Consider the following 22,252-nt stretch of genomic DNA (forward strand, 5'->3'; position numbering starts at 1 on the left):
ATGCTGAGAAAGTTTGAAGGCAGAAGGAGAAGGGGATGACAGAGGATGAGATGGTTGGATGGTATCATTGACTCAGTGGACATGAGTTTGAGCAAGCTCCGGGAGATGGTGATGGACAGGAAAGCCTGGTGTGCTCCCGTCCATGGGGTCGCAAGAGTCGGACACGAATGAGCCACTGAATGACGACGACGGGTCCTTTACAATGTTGGGTCAGTTCTTCTGTACAGCAAAGTCAATCAGCTATATGTTTACGCATATCCCCTCTTTCTTTGGATTTGTGAGGAAGTCTTTATTTCAAGCCTGCTGCTATTTCTGGGTAAAGTTTGGTTACAGTTATCCCCTTGTATTGCTTTACTTTGAAGGATTTGAAGAGTTCTGAACTTACTGCTCCCGAGTATGCCACTTTGGATTATGGATTATTTCAAGTTAAAAGCAGTGGGAGAAGAAGCAGACACAGGAAAAAGTCTTCACCTTCCCGTAAGAGGTGGGAGAGGGGAGAGTGGGGCGAGGAAGTAGACAGCTAGATGGAAATTCCCACTAGCAAGCGTGCCCAGAGAAGATCTACTTCCAGAGAGAACACGTCCATGTGCGCCTGTGATCAGCACCTTATCAGTATTTATGTCCATGTCCTGTCCTCACCTGCCCCCTAACTGGGGCTCCTCCCCCCACGACCCCAAGTCTCAGCGCCACCTTCTCTGTCTCTTTCCTCAACTCGGGATGCTATATAAGCCTCAGTCATCTGAGAATCACCCCGACTCTCATATTTTTGTAAATTCCCATGTTTAGACACATATTTAAAGTCGTTTATTTTCTCCTGTTCATCTGTCTTAATCAATTTAATTCTTTGGTTAACCACAGAACCTCAGAGGATCGAAGTGAAGTGAAGTCATTCGGGCATGTCCAACACTTTGTAATCCCATGGGCTGTAGCCTACCAGGGTCCTCTGTCCATGGGATTTCCCAGGCAAGAATACGGCAGTGGGTGGCCATTCCCTTTTCCAAGAGATCTTCCCAACCCAGGGATCGAACCCAGGTCTCCTGCATTGCGGGCAGACGCTTTACCCTCTGAGCCACCAGGGAAGCCCAAAGGATAGAAGGGGCCCTTCTCCTTGCTATAGTCCTGAGGAAGTCGAAAATACTAGATTGTTATTAAGTACTTGAATTATTCAATTATGCCAGAAATGTAGAAAAGACTTGTTATGAATAACTCCAAACAACTCAATTACTGCTTTTTTTTACCGTTGTCTGTAAGATGATTGAATTGGGTGTGTGTGTGTGTGTGTGTGTGTGTGTGTGTGTATGTATAGGCAGTTTTGCTGTGCAGGAAAAAAAAAAAATGGCCTCAGTTGCCTGTGTATCTAAACCTGCCCTCGTGACGTCGTCTTGCCCTCTCTTCTCTCCTGCGTGTAACCTGAACGTCGTGAAGAAGCCAGCAATGGTGGCTCACTGCAGGACAAGGGTGTCACTTGTTCTCCAATTCTGTAAACATTTTGTCTACATATTTATTTTCTAGCAATAATGGACATAAGAGAAAAGGAGAACACACTTTTGGGAATACCTACTTTACACTGAGTGAGTCTTATTTAACTCTCAAAGAGCCTGATAAAAGACATGTTCACACATTGACTATGGGAGGCCATTCTGGTTTATCCGTGAGTTAAATTTTATGCTAACTACAGCAGCCTGTCTGTGGCTTCTCAAACAGACACTGCACATCTGCTTTGTTAAAGAAAAGGGCACCATGACCAGAAATAAAGACTGTGTGCCTGGTCGCTCAGTCGTGTCCAACTCTTTGAGGACCCATAGACTGTAGTCCACCAGGGTCTTCTGTCCATGGAATTTTCCAGGCAAGAATAACTGGAGAGGGTTGCGATTTTCTCCTCCAGGAGATCTTCTTGACCCAGGGATCAAACTCATGTCTCACGTGTCTCCTGCACTGGCAGGCAGGTTCTTCACCATTTGTGCCCCCTGGGAAGCCACAGAAGTAAAGAATGCCCACGTTAAAGATAAACACTGTATCCTGCATCGATACAGGATGCTCGGGGCTGGTGCACTGGGATGATCCAGAGGGATGGTATGGGGAGGGAGGTGGGAGGTGGGTTCAGGATTGGGAACACGTGTACACCGGTGGTAGATTCATGTTGATATGTGGCAAAACCAATACAATATTGTAAAGTAATTAGCCTCTAATTAAGATAAATAAATTTAAATTAAAAAAATAAAAATAAACACTGAATGCCTCCCTGGGACCTGAATGCTTGTCCTCCTTTCGTAAGACTTCCTTCCTAGGTGCCAAAGCCATACTGACTCAATAAAATCCTGAAGGAATGCATCCCTGACCTTAGTTTAATGTTCTTTGTTCTGACAAGATAAAAAGCTATGCTGAAAACCACACTTCAATGGAGCAGTTCCTGAGTGACCTGAGAGGCTGTCTTCTGGGCTGTGATCCTCAGTTTAGCTCAAATAAAACTTTTCTGGGCAGTCAAAGCTATGGTCTTTCCAGTAGCCAGGTATGGATGTGAGAGCTAGACCATAAAGAAGGCTGAGCACTGAAAAATTTTATATTTTCAAACTGTGGTGCTGGAGAAGACTCTTGAGAGTCCCTTGGCCTGCAAGGGTATAAAACCAGTCAATCCTAAAAGAAATCAACCCCGAATATTCATTGGAAAGATTGATGCTAAAGCTGAAGCTCAAATACGTTGGCCACCTAATGCGAAGAGCTGACTCATTGGAAAAGACCTTGACGCTGGGAAAGATTGCGAGCAGGAGGAGAAGGTGGCAGCGAATGAGATGGTTGGATGGTATCACCAACTCAATGGACATGAGTTTGAGCAAACTCTGGGAGATGGTGAAGGACAGGGAAGCCTGGTTTGCTGCAGTTCATGGGGTTGCAAAGAGTCAGACACAACTGAGCAACCGAACAACAAACTCTTACTCTAGATTATTTTCACTGACCAGCCTCCAGATGCAGTTGTTACCACTCTTTTTTTTAAAGATGTGGAATCTGAGGATTAGAGAGTTTAGGTTATTTATCTAAGATCACACAGCTGGTAGGTTGTAGATACAGGATTTGAACTGAGGCAACTGAATACCAAAATGAAAGCTCCTTCTGCTCTTAACATGTCCCCCACATGTCAGAGGACCTTCTGGATTTCCGCCACTCCTGCAGTTCCCAGGGGGTTCCCTCTTCATAGTCTCTGCTGCCTAAGTGCCTATGAGTCCGTGTGAGCTGCTTCCGTTCCATCACCCAGAAACACCGAGAAACAGCCATTCCAGTTAGGTAAGACATCTCTTCACACCAAGCATTTTGTGGATTTAGTTAGGTGACTAGCAGGCAGATTTAGGGTCATGAGCTAAATCAGATTTAGGGTCTCAGCTGGTTTCCTCTCTCTCTCCCTCTTTCCCCCTATCCTCCTGCTCCTCAGCCACCAGGCTTCTTCTTCAGACCCCTTTTCCATGCTTGCCAGTGGAGAAAGATGAGCCGTGGGATACAGGACTGCCATCTCTCTGTGAGTCCCAGACAGCCTCAAAAGAGTGAACAGCATCCTGTCTTTTCAGAAGAAGCATCTAACCGGCTATTTGTTCAGACTGCCAAATCTCTTCTCATCTATACCAACCACTTCAGTGATAAGACACTGACTAAGCTTCGTTTCTGGAGACTGTTCTAACTGGAGGTGAAGGATTGCTTCATCTGGTGGAGAAATCAGTGTGAAATATTTGGGATATACTTATACTAAATAAATTGCGTTTATCTGAATTTCACATTTAACTGGGCATCTTCTATTTTATCTGGCAGTTCTAAAAGGGAGGCATGAGTTCAGTTCAGTTCAGTCACTCAGTTGTGTCCGACTCTTTGCGACCCATGAATCGCATCACGCCAGGCCTCCCTGTCCATCACCAACTCCCGGAGTTCACTCAGACTCATGTTCATCGAGTCCGTGATGCCATCGAGCCATCTCATCCTCTGCTGTCCCCTTCTCCTCCTGCCCCCAATCCCTCCCAGCATCAGAGTCTTTTCCAATGAGTCAACTCTTCGCATGAGGGGGCCAAAGTACTGGAGTTTCAGCTTTAGCATCATTCCTTCCAAAGAAATCCCAGGGTTGATCTCCTTCAGAATGGACTGGTTGGATCTCCTTGCAGTCCAAGGGACTCTCAGGAGTCTTCTCCAACACCACAGTTCAAAAGCATCAATTCCTTGGTGCTCAGCCTTCTTCACAGTCCAACTCTCACATCCATACATGACCACAGGAAAAACCATAGCCTTGACTAGATGGACCTTAGTCGGCAAAGTAATGTCTCTGCTTTTGAATATGCTATCTAGGTTGCTCATAACTTTTCTTCCAAGGAGTAAGCGTCTTTTAATTTCATGGCTGCAATCACCACCTCCAGTGATTTTGGAGCCCCCAGAAATAAAGTCTGACACTCTTTCCACTGTTTCCCCATCTATTTCGCATGAAGTGATGGGACCAGATGCCTTGATCTTCATTCTCTGAATATTGAGCTTTAAGCCAACTTGTTCACTCTCCTCTTTCGCTTTCATCAAGAGGCTTTTTAGCTCCTCTTCACTTTCTGCCATAAGGGTGATGTCATCTGCATATCTGAGGTTATTGATATTTCTCCCAGCAATCTTGATTCCAGCTTGTGTTTCTTCCAGTCCAGCGTTTCTCATGACGTACTCTGCATAGAAGTTAAATAAGCAGGGTGACAATATACAGCCTTGATATACTCCTTTTCCTATTTGGAACTAGTCTGTTGTTCCATGTCTAGTTCTAACTGTTGTTTCCTGACCTGCATACAGATTTCTCAAGAGGCTGGTTAGGTGGTCTGGTATTCTCATCTCTTTCAGAATTTTGCACAGTTGATTGTGATCCACACAGTCAAAGGCTTTGGCATAGTCAATAAAGCAGAAATAGATGTTTTTCTGGAACTCTCTTGCTTTTTCCATGATCCAGCGGATGTTGGCAATTTGATCTCTGGTTCCTCTGCCTTTTCTAAAACCCGCTTGAACATCAGGGAGTTCACAGTTCATGTATTGCTGAAGCCTGGCACGAGAGGGGCCATTAAGTTTCCTGGAGCTATTTTCCATGAAAGGTGTATTTAGAAGCTTAGAATTGGATGGTATTTCAATGCACAACTGTTTGGGAGGGAGTGGTTTCTTAAATCTTTTAAATTTATTTTCCATGAATTACCCATTCCATTTGAGAAGTACTGAAAATATCGAGTGAAAAGTGTTGCACTAATTGGAAACACTGCCATCACAACATCCAAGCATCCTTTTAAGTAAGCTTAGGGAAACTGCAGTTTAATGACGCTATCAGCATCCATCACAATGAGAAGAGAGCCCAGTACCTAGGAAATGCCCTTCAAAGTCAGAAGCCATGGTAAAGGAAATGGAAAAAAACTAAATGGGTAGACTTTTCTGTCTGAAGTTTTGTCACCTCTTGGTACCTGCCTTCTCCGACCAAAGCAGGCTTTCTCTCTCTCTCTCTTTTTTTTTTTTTTTTTTTGCCTAACCATCACATGAGGGGCTTGGACCACGTCAGCTCAAGTGAAAAACGAAACAAATCGTCCCTGGGAATACAGATGCTGTATAAATGTTTAATGTGGCTGCATTAACAACAGCAAGGAGTGCTAATGTTTTGTGGACAAAAGTGTTAAAGTCCGGTGTGTGACAGGAATCGGCAAATTAGTAAGTTGTTGGAGCTCTCAGGCTTCTGTTTCCAATTTCCTGATGTCATTACATGGTGCAGAGGGATTTTCGCTTGCATTCCTTTCGTGATTTCCAAAGCTGATGGGTCTTCCTATCCGCTTTATAAGAGTCATGCACGTTCTTTATTGAAAACGTTGAATGTTGAAAAGAAAAAAAAAAAAAACACCTTACAAAAACTAGCTTGGAAAATACTGCACATAATCCTACTCTGCCAAACACTTTTAACCTCAGATACATTTCTTTTTGGTTTTTTAAAAATGCTATCTTGTATAGTGTACACTTTTTTTTTCTTTGCACATCGTTAGGAACTCTAAACCTCACCTTAAATAGCAACAGCATACTGGAAATGAAAGTGAAGGTGAGCTTAGCAGAGAATTGTGTAATGAAGGATCCTAAATACTTGCCAGAGGTGAGCCTCAAATGTGCGAAATCAAAAAAGTAAGCTGTACAAGTTTGCAGGATCCACAATGATCATTAAATAAAACATAACATGCTCTTCGGACCAGGACCATACTGATAACCCAGGGAGAATTTCCTTCAAGAGTCCTTTGAGGGAGGATCTGCTTATCCTACAATTAAGCTTGTGTACAAAGGATAGGAGGGCTTCCCAGGTAGTTCAGGTGGCAAAAGAACCCGCCTGCCAATGCAGGAGCCTCAAGAGATCGGTCCCTGGTCGCGAAGATCCCTTGGGGCAGGGCATGGCAACCCACTCCAGTATTCCTGGCTGGAGAACCCCATGGATGGAGGAGCCTGGCGGCCACAGTCCATAAAGTCACAAAGAGGACGCTGCTGAAGCGGCTGGGCATTCAGAATTCTCAGAAGGCTAGGAAGACACTTTCATCCAAGTTTTATTCTTAAAACTCCCCCATTGTAGGCTGTATCATAAGCTCTTGAAGTGAACCTTTCCTACAGTTGCCAAAACATATGAGGAAATGGGCATCACTTTTCCTAAGTTTCTTGTAAATATTCGGAACCCCTTTTTGTCCTTACTCATGGAAGTCCAGCTTCTGTGCCTAAAAGATCAGACAGTCACCAGCTCATAGTGATGCTGTTAATTTAACAGGAAGCCATCAGAATGATGCGGTTCTGATGCCAGTGCCGCAATGTATGCAAACAGAATCTGGACCTGTAAATGCCCCAAGGTTCCAAAGTCTAAACACTGAGGATGACCCCATCACAACAGCTGGCCAATCACAACAGCCAGCTAGGCGGTAAGCCAGAGCCAGTCAATCATTGTCCCACTTTGCTTCTGCCTTCTCTCTATAGAATTTTCTTCCCAGCTCCTAGGAGTGGAGTGTTTCCAAGCACTTCTGGTTTGGGGTTACCCCAAGCGAATCAATTTTTACTCAAACTCTCAGTTTATCTTTTAAAAGCACACAAATGCAAATGTATAGATATTTCTACAGAAATGTCCTTTATTAATTGCCATTGTATACAAATAAAAGTCACCCCACAGCTCGGCATTAAGCAGGTTGGCTAAGGTGGCTCAGTGGTAAAGAAATCTACCTGCCAATGCAGGAGCCACAGGAAACCTGGGTTCAGTCCCTGGGTCAGGAAGATCCCCTGGAGAAGGAAATGGCACCCACTCCAGGATTCTTGATGGATAATCCCATGAACAGAGGGGCCTGGTAGGCTACAGTTTATGGGGTCACAAAGAGTCAGACATGACTGAGCAAGCATGCAAGAGCAGATAATTGAATATATTGATTATTAAGATTCAATAAAAATGGAAAAATTGAAATCAAGAGAAAACTACAGAAAATACAAAGCACCCACTCAGTAATAGAAAATTATTCAGCCATCAAGAGAAACAACAGTGAAGAACATTTATTGATGTTAACTTTTAAAACCTGGATACCAAAGTTTATGGAGACTGGCACTGAGATTTTCTATGCATATGAAAAAAAACTGGAGAAAATGGTTAAAATAATAATAGTGGTGGCTGCTTTTCCTCTTCCTGACCTTAGCTTCTGACTTGTCTAAATTGCTTTGCTTGTTTTAAGTAATCCCAGTTTGGTTTGTTTGTTTTGCTCATCTCCGCTGTTGGGTCAAAGAGTTAAATGACCAGGTCCCTGACAGCCAGCCCAGACTTCTACTCACCCACACAAAGCCTGCTGCAAGCTTGACTGATTTTATCATTTGCAAAGCACTGTTTGTTCTTCTGTAAACTAGGCTGGCTATCATCACTTAGAAAATTTGTTTGCACAAAACTCCCTATTGCAGCTCGTAAAACTGACTCTTGCTAATTTGACCTGGAAAAAGCACCAGCCCAGATGGAGCAGGATTGAAAATGATCTCTCACACCCGCAGGTCCTCCAGGGATGAGGAGGGCGATTTCTCCTCCAGCACACATCCCTTTATATAAGACTCTGAGGAGGCAGACACCCTTAGTGGCAGTGACCTGCCCGCTTTTCTTTCCTGTCTTTGCTATTTGGCAGCATAGTTTGTTGGAACCTCACAGTGGGACGATGGAGCATTAGAAGAAGCTGGGAAGAGTGAGGACCACAGTAGGAGAGACTAGACTGGTGTAGGTCCCCGGGAAGGATGAAAGTCAACAACTCAAACTCATGCATCATGAAAGAAAGTTGAGCTTGAACTGGACTTGAATCATCCTTTACACCACTGGGGCACAGTCCAGAGGTCATGGTTTGGGTGGAAATTTGGTGGTCCTAAGCGGTTCTTTGGACTTCCCAGATGGCGCAGTGGTAAAGAATCAACCTGCCAATACAAGAGATGTGGATTGATCCTTGGGTTGGGAAGATCTCCTGGAGTAGGGAATGGCTACCCACTCCAGTATTCTTAAAATACCATCTGGTCAGCTGGGGACAGACAGGCTATGTCACTTTTGCTAATTTGTCACTGTCCATGAACAGAAGAGCCTGGTGGGTTATGGTCCATGGGGTCGCAAAGAGTCGGACACAACTGAGCGACTGAGCATGCACACATACAAACGGTCCCTTTACAACATGAAACAGAATCCTCACCAAAGGCTGAGAATCCAAGGCACAGGTCTGGGAGCAGAGCTCCAATCAGTGAGCCCGTGAAGCATATTGAGAGGAAGCACAGAGTAGTAGGGAGAGTCAAAGCATTAGGGCCCATGAGGTGGTGTCTAATGCCAGCCCCTCAACCACCGGCCGTGGCACAGCCTGCCCTGTTTCCCCTCCCCCCTAGGAGCTTATATGGTGGCCCAGCTGGCCTGTGACTGTGGTGCCTTTGTTGGGTGGAGTCTACTTCCTATCCTACTGGGTGAGTTTGGGGGTGGGACTTGCTTTGGCCAATGAAATGTGAGCAAAAGTGACATAGCCTGCCTGTCCCTAGCTGACCAGGTGGTATTTTAAGATCCATTGTCAGGGTTGTTGCTGTTGCTGTTGCTTGCTTTTCTTTTGTTTTGTTTAAGCTTTCTGGCTATTTCCCTTGAGAAGGAGACCTTGGCCCCCATATCAGCTGCCCCTTGGATGTGTTTCTGGACAAGGGAGGACAGAGCCAACCTTCTGCCAAAGTGTAACTTATGCGAGAAACAAAGCTTTGTGGTTGCTTCAGTGGTGTCTGACTCTTTGTGATCATATGGACTGCTGCCCACCAGGCTCCTCTGTCCAGGGGTTCCTTCAGGCTAGAATACTAGAGTGGGTTGCCATGCCCTCCTCCGGGGATCTTCCCAACCCAGAGATTAAATCAACGTCTCTTATGTCTCCTGCATTAGTAGGTGGGTTCTTTACGACTAGTGCCACCTGGGAAGCCCACTTTGTGGTTGTAAGGGGTTGGGGAGTTATTATTATTACTATTATTTTTGCCAAAGAGTTACCTTTAAGATTCAATCCCCATAAGCCAGTTACTTAATCCCTGACAGTGCATTTTATGGGACTATTTTCCTTGGCTCTTTGGAAGATGAACAGGGGAATGGTGGGACTACATTTGAAACAAAGAAATGAAGGAGAAATAAGAACCATGCCTTCTCCTGGACACACTGTTCTGGTGACTGAAAGAGGGGTCAGTGGCAAGAGTCTCCACGATTCCTGTATTGTTTCCCCGTGAACTGAAATTTCTTTTGTGCCTTGAAAAATATTGATCTAAAAATGAAACTGGTCAAACACATGCTTTTTTTTTTTTTTCGATGTTTTGGAGAAATGCAATGTTCTCAAGGGAAAAGACATTCATTGTGGTTGAAATTACCCTCTTTTTGCTAGCCTGAGCATGACCTCTTGTGAATGAGAAATTGCAAAATGCTTCCAGGCCTCTAAACTCAGATTTGTTTTTCTCAATTAGCTGAGCTAGAAAAACCTGCTTATGTCCCTATGTTACTGAAAGTGGGATCAGACTGCTCACTGCTCTAAAGCCAATAATGGAGAGGCAAGGATGATGGAAAGGAAAGCTAGTTTTATTTTGGAGATCAGCAACCAGGATAAGGGGTGGACTGGTGTCCAAAGGCCAAGCCCTCCTGACAATCAGGGGCAAGAGTTTTTCAAGGGGAATTTTAGGGATGTATAGAATGGAGGGAGGGGGCTACCTACAGAGCAGCAAAGTCAGCTCTGACAATCACCTCGAAATTGGTCTTGCCGTGGTCTGATCAGGGTCCTCTTGATTGTTTTAAGTACACTTATTCTTCAGTTCCAGGGTCAATTTGTTTCCATTTCTTTGAGGCCAACTCTTGGCACTGTGGCCACAGGCTTCCCTGGTGGCTCAGTGGTAAAGAATCTGCCTGCCAGTGAAGGAGACCCAGGTTCAACCCCTGGTTGGGAAGATCCCCTGGAGAAGGAAATGGCAATCCACTCCATTATTCTTGCCTGGAAAATGCCATGGACCAAAGAACCTGGCAAGCTATAGTCCACGGGGTCACAAAAGAGGCGGATATGGTTTAATGACTAAAACAACAAACAGCAACATGTCATGGTTAGTCTGGTCACCATGTAGTTAATGTCTTCCACCTGGTGGAGGTTTTAGCATCAACAGCACAGCTCAAGGGAAATGACTCAGAATATTATCGATAATCCTCAAAGTGAAGAAGTGAGGTTGCTCAGTCGTGTCCGACTCCTTGCGACCCCACGGACTGTAGCTTACCAGGCTCCTCTGTCCATAGGATTTTCCAGGCAAGAATACTGAACTGTGTTGCCATTTCCTTCTCCAGAGGATCTTCCCTGTCCAGGGATCCAAGCCGGGTCTCCCACATTGTAGGCAGATGCTTTACCGTCTGAGCCGCTAGGGAAGTCGAGGAAGAAGTGAATGTCCTTGACTTTGCTTAATGACTAAACTATGATTATCTGGTGCTGTTTGACAGTTTTCCTTTGCATCTGTATTTTCTCATTTCTCTGATTAAAGTTATTCTTTGAAGTTTTTCTACAGACAAAAGGCAGATGGAGGGCGTGGTGGGGGAAGGCTGAGAGGGCCCTGCTCATTTCACCTGCAGCTGCTCCTGAGAAAGGCAACGAGAGCTTCCTCTGCTGCTTTGGGGGAGAGGCTGGCCCTGGAAAGACTGACACTTCAGTCCAGCGTGAGCTGCCGTGGTCTCCCTCTCCAGCGTCTCCCAGGACTTGAATGTACCCCTTCATTACCTCCTACCTGGGCTTGGGAAACTGCTTGTGGGCTGGTCCTTCCCCAGGCGCCGTTTCTCCTAAAGGCCATGACTAGAGTCTTCTTCCTAAACCCCACCCCACCAGTCTTCCTCGGCTGAAAATCCTTGCTCCCTATTGTCTATCAACACCTCCACCTCCTTTCCTGAGTCTCCACAGTTCTCTCCAGCCTTCCTGCTCAATCAGAAATTCTACCCATTCATTAGGAGCCAGGCCTTTTCCTACACTGCAATTTTCCTAAACCTCTTCTAGTCTCTAATCATAGGTGATTTCTCTCAGCCACGAAAGCTAATTTAACACTTCACCTTTAGCATAATAATAAATTATAAGATTATTCACAATCAAAGTAGAAAATCTGGATATTTAAAGAAATTGTGGAAAAAATGAAAATTCAGAAACATAACTGCCCCTCAGGGGACAATCACTGTGATCATTTAGTGAATTTTCCCCAAATAATTGATAAGGACTAAAAAGAATGCTCTATTCTCTATTTATTATTCTCTATTTCCATGAGGGACATGTATTTTTTAATTCAGTTTTAAGTAATTGTAACCTCGGAGGAAATTTGAACAATAATCAAGACATTCTGTGTAAAGGTTCACCTGGCTCCCCTCAGTTGATAACATTTCACACTGTCCTTATTGTTCCATTGCTAACTCGAGTGGGACTCTTTTGTGACTCCGTGGATTGGAGCCCACAAGCCTCCTCTGTCTGTGGGATTTCTCAGGCAAGAATACTGAAGTGGGTTGCCATTTCCTTTCAGTAACCTTGAAAATACGGAACCATCTGGAAAGGAGTATGTTGCTAAGAGTCAGACACGACTGAGTGACTTCACTTTCAGTTTTCACTTTCATGCATTGGAGAAGGATATGGCAACCCACTCCAGTATTCTTGCCTGGAGAGTTCCATGGACAGAGGAGTCTGGTGGGCTACAGTCCATGGGGTCACAAAGAGTTGGACACGACTGAAGCAACTTAGCACACACACACGCACCCCATGGATACACTGAAGCCCTAGCCCCCAGACCCTCAGAATGTGACCATATTTGAAGAAAGGGTCTTTATAGAGGTCATCAAGTGAAAATGAGGTCATGAGAGGGAATCCAAACCCAGTCTGATGGGTGTTTTCACAAAGGAGGAAATTTGGAGGCAGATACACAGATAGGGAGAACTCCACGTGAAGATGAAGACAAGGGTCAGGGTGATGAGTCGGACATGACTGAAGGGACTTTGCACACATGCATGAAAGCTAAGAAGTAAAAACTACCAAGGAGTTGGATTTGTTCATTGGGTAAATGGCACGTTGGAAGGTGACAAGGAAGCAAAAAATTTAAAGAAATCAAAATTGAAAGATACCCATATTCTTTGACCTAGCAACCCTGCTCCTCAGAATTTATCCTACAGAAATAGTGGCATAAATATGCAAAGGTACTGGTTGGAGAAATCTCATTGCATCATTATTTTTAATTGCCCCAAAAATGGAAATATCATCAATATTCTAAATTGTACTAAAAGATGTTTGTCTTTAGTCACTCAAGCCACTATAAAAAAAAGTGCCATCAACTGGACAGTTTATAAGCAAACAGAAGTTGATGTCTCACAGCCCTTGAGACTGGGAATTTCAAGGTCAGGGTACCCTCCATTTTTTTTTTTTTAAGTTAAGAAATTAAAAGCTCAACATTCAAAAAACCAAGATCATGGCATCCTGTCCCATCACTTCATGGCAAGTAGATGACAAAAAAAAAAAGGACACAGTGACAGACTTGATTTTCTTGGGCTCCAAAATCACTGCAGATGGTGACTGCAGCCATGAAACTGAAAACACTTACTCCTTAAAAGAAAAGCTATGACAAGCCTAGACAGTGTATTAAGAAGCAGAGACATTACTTTGACAACAAAGTTCTGTATAGTCAAAGCTATGGTTTTTCCAGTAGTAGTCATGTATGGATGTGAGAGTTAACCATAAAGAAGGTTGAGGGCCAAAGAATTGATGCCTTCACACTGTGGTGTTGGAGAAGACACTTGAGAGTCCCTTGGACAGTAACGAGATCAAACCAGTCCATCCTAAAGGAAATCAGTCCTGAATATTCATTGGAAAGATTGAAGGCAGGAGGAGAAGGGGATGACAGAGGATTAAGGTTGGATGGAATCACCAACTCAATGGACATGAGTCTGAGAAAACTCAGGGAGATAGTGAAGGACAAGGAAGCCTGGTGTGTTGCAGTCCATGGGATCTCAAAAAGTCAGTTGCCACTGAGCAACTGAACAACAGCAACTGCTCATAGCAATCCTTATTCTATAATAAATTTATTGGTGCTTTTTGCAGTACTTTGTTTTTAACAATTGGAAGCCACCTAAAGGTCCATCAGCTGGGGATTAGTTAAGTCAGACATCAGTGAGATGCCTATGAAGTTGTCAACAAGAAGACAAACTGCATTTTGGAGTGTATAGTGTGGCTCCGTCTGCAGTACTGAGTGTGTGTGTGTGTTGTTGTTGTTGTTCGGTCGCCTAGTCATGTCTGACTCTTTGTGGCCCCATGGCCTGCAGCACGCAGGCCTCCCCGCCCCTCACCGTCTCCCGCAGTTTGCCCACGTTCATGTACGCTGCATTGGTGTTGCCATCCAGCCATCTCATCCTCTGATGCCCTTTTCTCTTATGCCCTCAGTCTTTCCCAGCACCGGGAACTTTTCCAATGAGTCAGCTGTTTGAATCAGATGGTCAAAAATACTGGAGCTTCAGCTTCAGCATCAGTCCTTCCAATGAGTAGTCAGGGTTGATTTCCCTTAAAACTGACTAGTTTGACTGTGAGTGTATTAATATGTGAGTATTGTTTACTTACCCAAAGTCAGTTCTAATGTACTTTGCCTAGATTGTTTTCACAAACAGAAAAGATTCCATAGGCATAGAAAGACTGTTTGGAATGAGGTCTATCTACCAGTGATTAATGGTGGTTATCTCAGAAGGATGAAATTCAGAAACATTCTTTTTCTGATTTGTATGGTCTTGCATTTTATAATACTAAATAAAACATTGTAGTCCTGGGCTAGAATAACAATAATAAAAATTCATGACTGGAACTGTTTAAGTGGGATATTTTTACAGGGTTGTTTATGAAAGGACTCAATGAAAAAATAAAAACTTCTTAGAAAATAAAACCATATACTTAAAACTCTCAATTAAAAAAATTGGGTCTGAATAGACTGTTTTTCAAAGAAGACATGTAGGCCAACATGTACGTGAAAATATGCTCAGCATCATTAATTATGGGGGAAATGCAAATCAAAGCTACAGTGAGATGTCACCCTGCACCTGTCAGAATGGCTATAAAAAGACAGCAAATAGGTGTAGAGAAAAGGGAACCTGGTGCACTGTTGGTGCGAATGTAGATTGCTACAGCCATTATGGAAAACAGTAAGGAGATTCCTCCAAAAATTAATAATACAACTGCTGTATGACATAGCAATTTCAATCCTGGGTGTTTATCTGAAGAAAACAAGAGCATGAATCAGAGAAGACGTATGCACTCCTGCGTTCATTGCAGCATTATTTACAATGACCAGGATACGGAAGCAACCGAAGTGCCCACCAATAGACGAATAGTTAAAGACGATGCGGTGTATATATATGTATACATACACATGGTAGACTATTACTCCGCCATAAAAAAGAATGGAATCTTGCCATTTGCAACACCATGGGTGGACCTACAGGGTATTATGCTAAGTGAAATAAGCCAGGGAAAGACAAATACTGCGTGATTTCCCTTATATGTGAGGCCTAAAAAATGAAGCAAATGAGCAAACAGGGAGAATCATAGATACAGAGATCGGAGAGGAGGCTGCCAGAGTGGAGGGGGGTTGGGAGAGGAGAGAAATAGAGGGAAAAATTAGGAGGCACAAACGCTCGGTAACAAAAGAAATGAGTCACAGGTATAAAAGGCACAGTGTGGGGGATGTAGTCAATAATTAGGTAAAATTTTTATATGGTGACACGTGACAATTAGACTTATCGTGGTGATCATTTTGAAAGATCAAATCCCTATGTCGCATACACAGTGTTGTAAATCAATTATACTTCAAAACAAACTAACAAACTCATAGGAAAAGAGATGAGATTTGTGGTCACCAGAAGCAGGGGTTACAGGGAGGGGGAAATGGATGAAAGCAGTCTAAGAGTACAAACTTCTAGTCATCAAATAAACAAGTACTACAAAAGTAACATTCGCTGGATCATGGAAAAAGCAAGAGAGTTCCAGAAAAACATCTATTTCTGCTTTATTGACTATGCCAGAGCCTTTGACTGTGTGGATCACAATAAGCTGTGGAAAATTCTGAAAGAGATGGGAATACCAGACCCTGACCTGCCTCTTGAGAAATCTGTATGCAGGTCAGGAAGCAACAGTTAGAACTGGACATGGAACAACAGACTGGTTCCAAATAGGAAAAGGAGTACGTCAAGGCTGTATATTGTCACCCTGCTTATTTAACTTCTATGCAGAGTACATCATGAGAAATGCTGGACTGGAAGAAACACAAGCTGGAATCAAGATTGCCGGGAGAAATATCAATAACCTCAGATATGCAGATGACACCACCCTTATGGCAGAAAGTGAAGAGGAGCTAAAAAGCCTCTTGATGAAAGTGAAAGAGGAGAGCGAAAAAGTTGGCTTAAAGCTCAACATTCAGAAAACGAAAATCATGGCATCCGGTCCAATCACTTCATGGTAAATAGATGGGGAAACAGTGGAAACAGTGTCAGACTTTATTTTTGGGGCTCCAAAATCACTGCAGATGGTGACTGCAGCCATGAAATTAAAAGACACTTACTCCTTGGAAGGAAAGTTATGACCAACCTAGATAGCATATTCAAAAGCAGAGACATTACTTTGCTGACTAAGGTCTGCCTAGTCAAGGCTATGGTTTTTCCTGTGGTCATGTATGGATGTGAGAGTTGGACTGTGAAGAAGGCTGAGTGCCGAAGAATTGATGCTTTTGAACTGTGGTGTTGAAGAAGACTCTTGAGAGTCCCTTGGACTGCAAGGCGATCTAACCAGTCCATTCTGAAGGAGGAGATCAACCTTGGGATTTCTTTGGAAGGAGAATGATGCTAAAGCTGAAGCTCCAGTACTTTGGCCCCCTCATGCGAAGAGTTGACTCATTGGAGAAGACTTTGATGCTGGGAGGGATTGAGGGCAGGAGGAGAAGGGGATGACCGAGGATGAGATGACTGGATGGCATCACGGACTTGATGGACATAAGTCTGAGTGAACTCCGGGAGTTGGTGATGGACAGGGAGGCCTGGCGTGCTGCGATTCATGGGGTCACAAAGAGTCGGACATGACTGAGCGACTGAACTGAACTGAACAAAAGTAATGTACAACTCAATGAGGATAATAGCACTGCTGTATGTTACATAGGAAAGTTAAAAGAGTGAATGCTGAGAGTTCTTATCACAAAAGAAAAATACCTTCTAATCAATTTATGTAATGTTATATCAGATGATGGATTTCCACTGAAATTATTATGATAATTATTTCATAATGTGTGTAAGTTAAAAAATGGTACAAATGAACTTATTTACAAACAGAGTCACAAATGTAGAAAACAAACTTACGGTTACCAGGAGGGAAAAAAGGGGGAAGAATAAGTTGGGAGATTGGGATCAACATGCATATACTACTGTATCGTTGTTCAGTTGCTCAGTAGTGCCCAGCTCTATGGGACCCCAAGGACTGCAGCACACCAGGCTTCCCTGTCCTTCACTACCTCCCAGAATTTGCTCAAACTCGTGTCTGTTGAGTCAGTGATACCATCCAACCATTTCATCCTCTGTTGCCCCCTTCTGCTTTTGCCTTCAATCTTTTCCAGCAGCAGGGTCTTTTCAAATGAGTCAGTTCTTTGCATCAGTTAGCCAAAGGATTGGAGCTTCAGCTTCAGCATCAGTTCTTTCCAAAGAATATTCAGGACTGATTTCCTTTGGGACTGACTGGTTTTATCTCCTTGCAGTCCAAGGGACTCTCAAGAGTCTTCTCTTGAGAGAAGACACAGTTTGAAAGCATCAGTTCTTCAGTGATCAGCCTTCTTTATAGTCTAGCTCTCACATCTGTACATGATTACTGGAAAACTACAGCTTTGACTATATGGACCTTTATCAGCAACACTGCTATATATAAAATAGTTAATTAATAAGAACCTGCTGCATAGCACAGGGAACACTATTCAGTATTCTGTAATAACCAAAAGAATCTTAAAAAGAATCTTAAAAATCTGATTCACTTTGCTGTACAGCAAAAACTAACACAGCTTTGTAAATCAACTACACTTCAATAAAGATAAAAAAAATCATTATGCTTTATACTTTATACAGTACTGTATAGTCAATTATTATCTCAATAAAGCTGAAAGAAAACCTGCACCTATAAGTGAGGGTTAACATGAGAAGTTAAGAAAGGCCTGAGTGGATATCCTAAACTCTGGTGTAAATGCTCCCTGGGTTCAGCTCTGGGAACTCTGTGAATACCCTGTGAGTTTCACTCCCCTCACCAAAAAGGGCCCTGACCCCTCCAGGATGGGGAGGTGAGCTGGAAGAACCCATGCCTGTTTCTCCCTGCGCCCACCCTCTGGCCACACTTCTTGAGATAAAGTCCTTGAGATTGCCCTAAAGCAGTCAAAGCCCCTTCTCCCCCTTGATGGATCATCTTCACACCGAGACAAGAATTTGCGTCAAGAGACTTGAAAGATAAACACCAGGGTTCCTCACCTGCACCCAGTGTGGGCTGGGCAGGCAGCATTGGTCTGGACCTTTTCAAGATCCAGGCCTTATCACTGATGGCTGGTCTTTCTCACTGTGCTCCATCCTGACCTGCCGTTGCCCAGACGTCAGCTTTTCAGCAACAGAGACTTCAAAGAGCAGAGCCTCACCAGCTGTGCTAGAGAAGCTGGTCTCCTCCATGCAGTATGTGCAGCTCAGAGGTTTCTATTCTGCAAGCATGGAGCTCTCATCTCAGCTTCCTTAGGGAATGGGATATCCGATGGGGCTGCATTCTTGTGAAAGGAAAAGCCCCTTCCACACTGAAACAGAGCTTAAAACAAAGTTTTCCATCACGCAGAAAACCTGAGGGTTTGTCCATTGAACTTTTCACCCAAAACTGTGTATTTAAACCTGCTGAAGATTTCTGCTGTGTTGCCTAGACAATAAAAGAAATACAATTTTCACCTGGGATTCTGAGAGAGTTCCCACTGATTCTTTTCCGTGGTGGTCTTTCCTGAGTTGCTCCCCACTCCCACCCTTTGGGACTAGATTCCTTCCTTAACTCTATATAGATTGACCCCAAGGACAAAATGCGACATTCAGTGCAGCCTCTCCAGATTGTCAAACTCAGTGCTGTTTCCAGTGTTTGCTAGAACCTAAGCAGAAGTGAACAGGAACAGCACACACGCACGCCCTCCCCCCTGCCCACACATGCACACGCACACCACCTCAGGCTTTGCAGGCAGGACCATCAGCTACAAAATTAACGGTGATTTCTCAAGGGAGCTGATGACATTCTCTTTCAAGTTTCCGGGTTGCTGGACATTCACAGATGCTAAGTAGGGCGGTGACCCAGGCCTTTGAAGTTTCCAGCCCCACAGGTTGGAAAGGCAGTGTGATTTAGAATGGTCAGCAGAGGGGAAGAGCAGTTAAGTAGACCTCCCCCTCAGACAGATAAAGGCAACCCAGGGGCTTGGGCAGCTTGATGCCTTCTGCGCCTGGTAGATCCAAAAGAGGAGGGTTCCCAGGGGGGCAGAAATGGACACAGCGATGGGATTGCTAGTACGCCCTAGGATGAGAAGATGATTCTTTGCATAAAGATTAAAGCAATCGACGATGATGAAAACAGCCAAATCTGAGCATCAAAAGATCTCTTGGTGTCCCTAATCCATGATCTCTATAGTTCTGAGAAGCAAAAGAACAATAAGGAGTGTGTGTGTGTGTGTGTGTGTGTGTGCCTGCCTGTGTGTAAAGGCGACAGTGCGTAACTGAGGACTTACTGATGCAGTGAGTGAGTGTGTGTGTGTGTGTGTGTGTGTGTGTGTGTATGAAAGACTAATCAGTTCTGAGCAATGATGAAAATATTTTACTATGGATCTTTATGAAGGTTTCTACACTTGATCTGAGCTCAGAATTGAAAGAAAAAGATTAAAGCAATTATTTTTGTTTAACGTTTCTCAGAATGAAGAGGGAGTTTGCGGGGGAAGGCTTTTGGAAGGGGATGGAGGAAGAAACTCTCTGTTCATCAAGTCTTGCCTATTTCTATTTGCACTTCCTTCCATAAGCACAGACCAGGGATCCTTGATCAAAACTGTCAACTACTCCATGCCTTCTCACTGCAGAGCAGGCTGCCTGTGTCCAGATGCTAAGGCTTATCATCCCTCTGCCTGTTTGGAGTAACAGCAAATTCCTCAAAGCTACCGTCTCCACAGAGGCATTCTGTGATCTCATGAAAATAGACTTAGGTGGTTTCTGAATTAGCACTGTCTGGCCACACGTGGTGACCCTTAAATTTGAAAGTAGGTGTTATTGGGGATCCTCCCAGGGGAAGAAAAAAATTAAGCAGAGGTGAAATTTATAGAAGAGTCAATTCAACTTCACTTTCAAAGCCCCAGGCAGATAGAGGCCACTAGGGCTGGGACACCTCCTTGTCTCCCTGGAATTGAGTTACTGGGCTCTTCTCCGGGGGCCTTGTCTGAGTGGGAGCTGTTCTGACGGATAGACAGAAGCCCCAGCTCTGTTGGGAACATCCAGGACAGGGTTTCCTGGAGGCTGCTTCCCCTGTCAAGGGCCACAGAATGTCTTAGTTATGAAAACAGGCCCTACTTAGGAAAATTATAAGAAATCATTTATAATAAACAGGATTTAAAAAATAAAGTCTTGATTTAGGCTTGATTTTTATTTCCAATTCAGAGTTTATAAATCTGTGACTTCAAAACACTGTAAGCTTCAGTTTTCTCAGCTTTAAGATGAGTATTCTTCTCTTAAAACAGTTTTTTATTGGAGTACAGTTGATTTACAATGTGGTAGTTCTATGTATGCACATATCCACTCTTTTTAGATTCTTTTCCCATATAGGTCTTTACAATGGCACCCCACTCCAGTACTCTTGCCAGGAAAATCCCATGGATGGAGGAGCCTGTTAGGCTGCGGTCCATGGGGTCGCTGAGAGTCGGACTAGACTGAGCAACTTCACTTTCACTTTCCACTTTCATCTATTGGAGAAGGAAATGGCCACCCACTCCAGCATTCTTGCCTGGAGAATCCCAGGGACAGCGGAGCCTGATGGGCTGACGTCTGTGGGGTCACACAGAGTCAGACACGACTGCAGTGACTTAGCAGCAGCAGCATAGGTCTTTACTGATTGTTGAGTAGAGTGCCCTGTGCTATGAAGCAAATCCTTATTAGTTGTCTGTTTCATATATAGTAGTGTTTATATGTCAGCCCCCGTCTCCCAGTTTATCCCTGCCCTCCCATCCCTGCTTTCTCCCCTATAACCATAAGCTTTTCTACATCTGTGACTCTATTTCTGTTTTTTTTTTTAAGGGATATTCTCTTACACTTGTTTCTCCTCTGCTTGTTTTAAGAATTAAGTGAGACAAACAAATAAACTATTTTACAGTAAGATGTGCTTGTCCCCTAATAAGTGTTACTAAATGTAAACTATTGTGAAAGTGTTGCAGAAATACTATGTATATGACACAGCTCAGTTCAGTTCAGTCCCTCAGTCGTTTCCGACTCCTTGTGATACCATGGACTGCAGCATGCCGGGTCTCCCTGTCCATCACCAACTCCCAGAGTTTACCCAAACTCATGCCCATTGAGTCGGTGATGCCATCCAACCATTTCACCCTCTGTCGGCCCCTTCTCCTCCTGCCTTCAATCTTTCCCAACATCAGGGTCTTTTCAAATGAGTCAGCTCTTCGAATCAGGTGGTCAAAATATTGGACACAGAGTAGGTCTTCAACAAATGCTTATTTCTATGCATTTGTAAGTGAGATAATGCTCATACTCTTTTAGAAAGATTGTTGTTGTTATTATTTAGTTGCTAAGTTGTGTCCAACTCTCTTGCGATCCCATGGACTGTAGCCCACCAGGCTCTTTTGTTCATGGGATTCTCCAGGCAAGAACCCTGGAGTGGGTTGCCATTTCCTTCTCCAGGGGGTCTTCCTGACCCAGGGATTGAACTGCTGTCTCCTGCATTGGACTGCGGGTTCTTTACCACTGAGCCCCCAGGGAAGCCCTTTAGAAAGATACCAGGAGCCAAAACCCTCTCCCAGCCATCTTACCAATAAGTTTAAACATGAAGAAGGTCTGTTTGTTTCAGGGAGATATTTCTGTTTTTCTAGCTTATGAATGGATGAAATGATCCTTTCTCCTTTTTCCCTTAGGAAGCCAGCATTGAACTTAATGTTATGCTTACTTATTCTATTGTTTATATGACCCCTTGAATAACTGAGGAGTGCATTGCCCAGTGTCCAGCTGCATCAGCACAGTAGAGCCTGGGGATCTGTCCGCCCTGCGAACACAGCCAGAGAGAGGCAAGGCTAGATCTCTGGTTGGCAGGCTTTTTCAGAGGCAGAGAGAAGAGCCTGCTGTCTCTTTGTTTTGTGGTTGTTGTTTGGGGCTCTCTGCAGGGATAGGGGAGACATTAAGGGTAAAGGAATTGTCCCTTTATTATGGTTTATTTTAAATAGCTTCAAGGGGCTCTTTATTGTTTCTTTGTTTTGTTTGCTCCAATTGCTTCAAAGCTGGAATGTCTTTCTTGGGAACAGAAGATGAAGTTAGCAGAGTACTAAACAATTCAAAGGAGGATGAAGTTGGTGAGTGGACAATGTTGCTTTTTGAGAAACAGTGAAGAGAGAGGAGATAAAAAAATAATTGGCATTGTATTTATTATGGTAAGAGATATTAACTGACACTTGAATTCAAAACCTTGGTAAAGAAAAA

At 43.8% G+C, this 22,252-nt stretch overlaps 1 non-coding gene and 1 pseudogene across 1 annotated transcript; both read left to right on the forward strand.

The window, feature by feature from the left end:
• The first annotated feature begins 19,133 nt into the window (after positions 1–19,133).
• On the forward strand, positions 19,134–19,213 carry LOC138431657 (small nucleolar RNA U2-19). The gene has a single exon (XR_011253807.1). It is a non-coding gene; the product is annotated as a small nucleolar RNA U2-19 (small nucleolar RNA).
• Positions 19,214–19,369: 156 nt separating this feature from the next.
• On the forward strand, positions 19,370–19,433 carry LOC138431655 (small nucleolar RNA U2-30; annotated as a pseudogene).
• Positions 19,434–22,252: the final 2,819 nt, after the last annotated feature.

Source organism: Ovis canadensis, chromosome 1 (genome assembly GCF_042477335.2).
Source record: "Ovis canadensis isolate MfBH-ARS-UI-01 breed Bighorn chromosome 1, ARS-UI_OviCan_v2, whole genome shotgun sequence".
In the NCBI taxonomy this organism is placed as follows: Eukaryota; Metazoa; Chordata; class Mammalia; order Artiodactyla; family Bovidae; genus Ovis; species Ovis canadensis.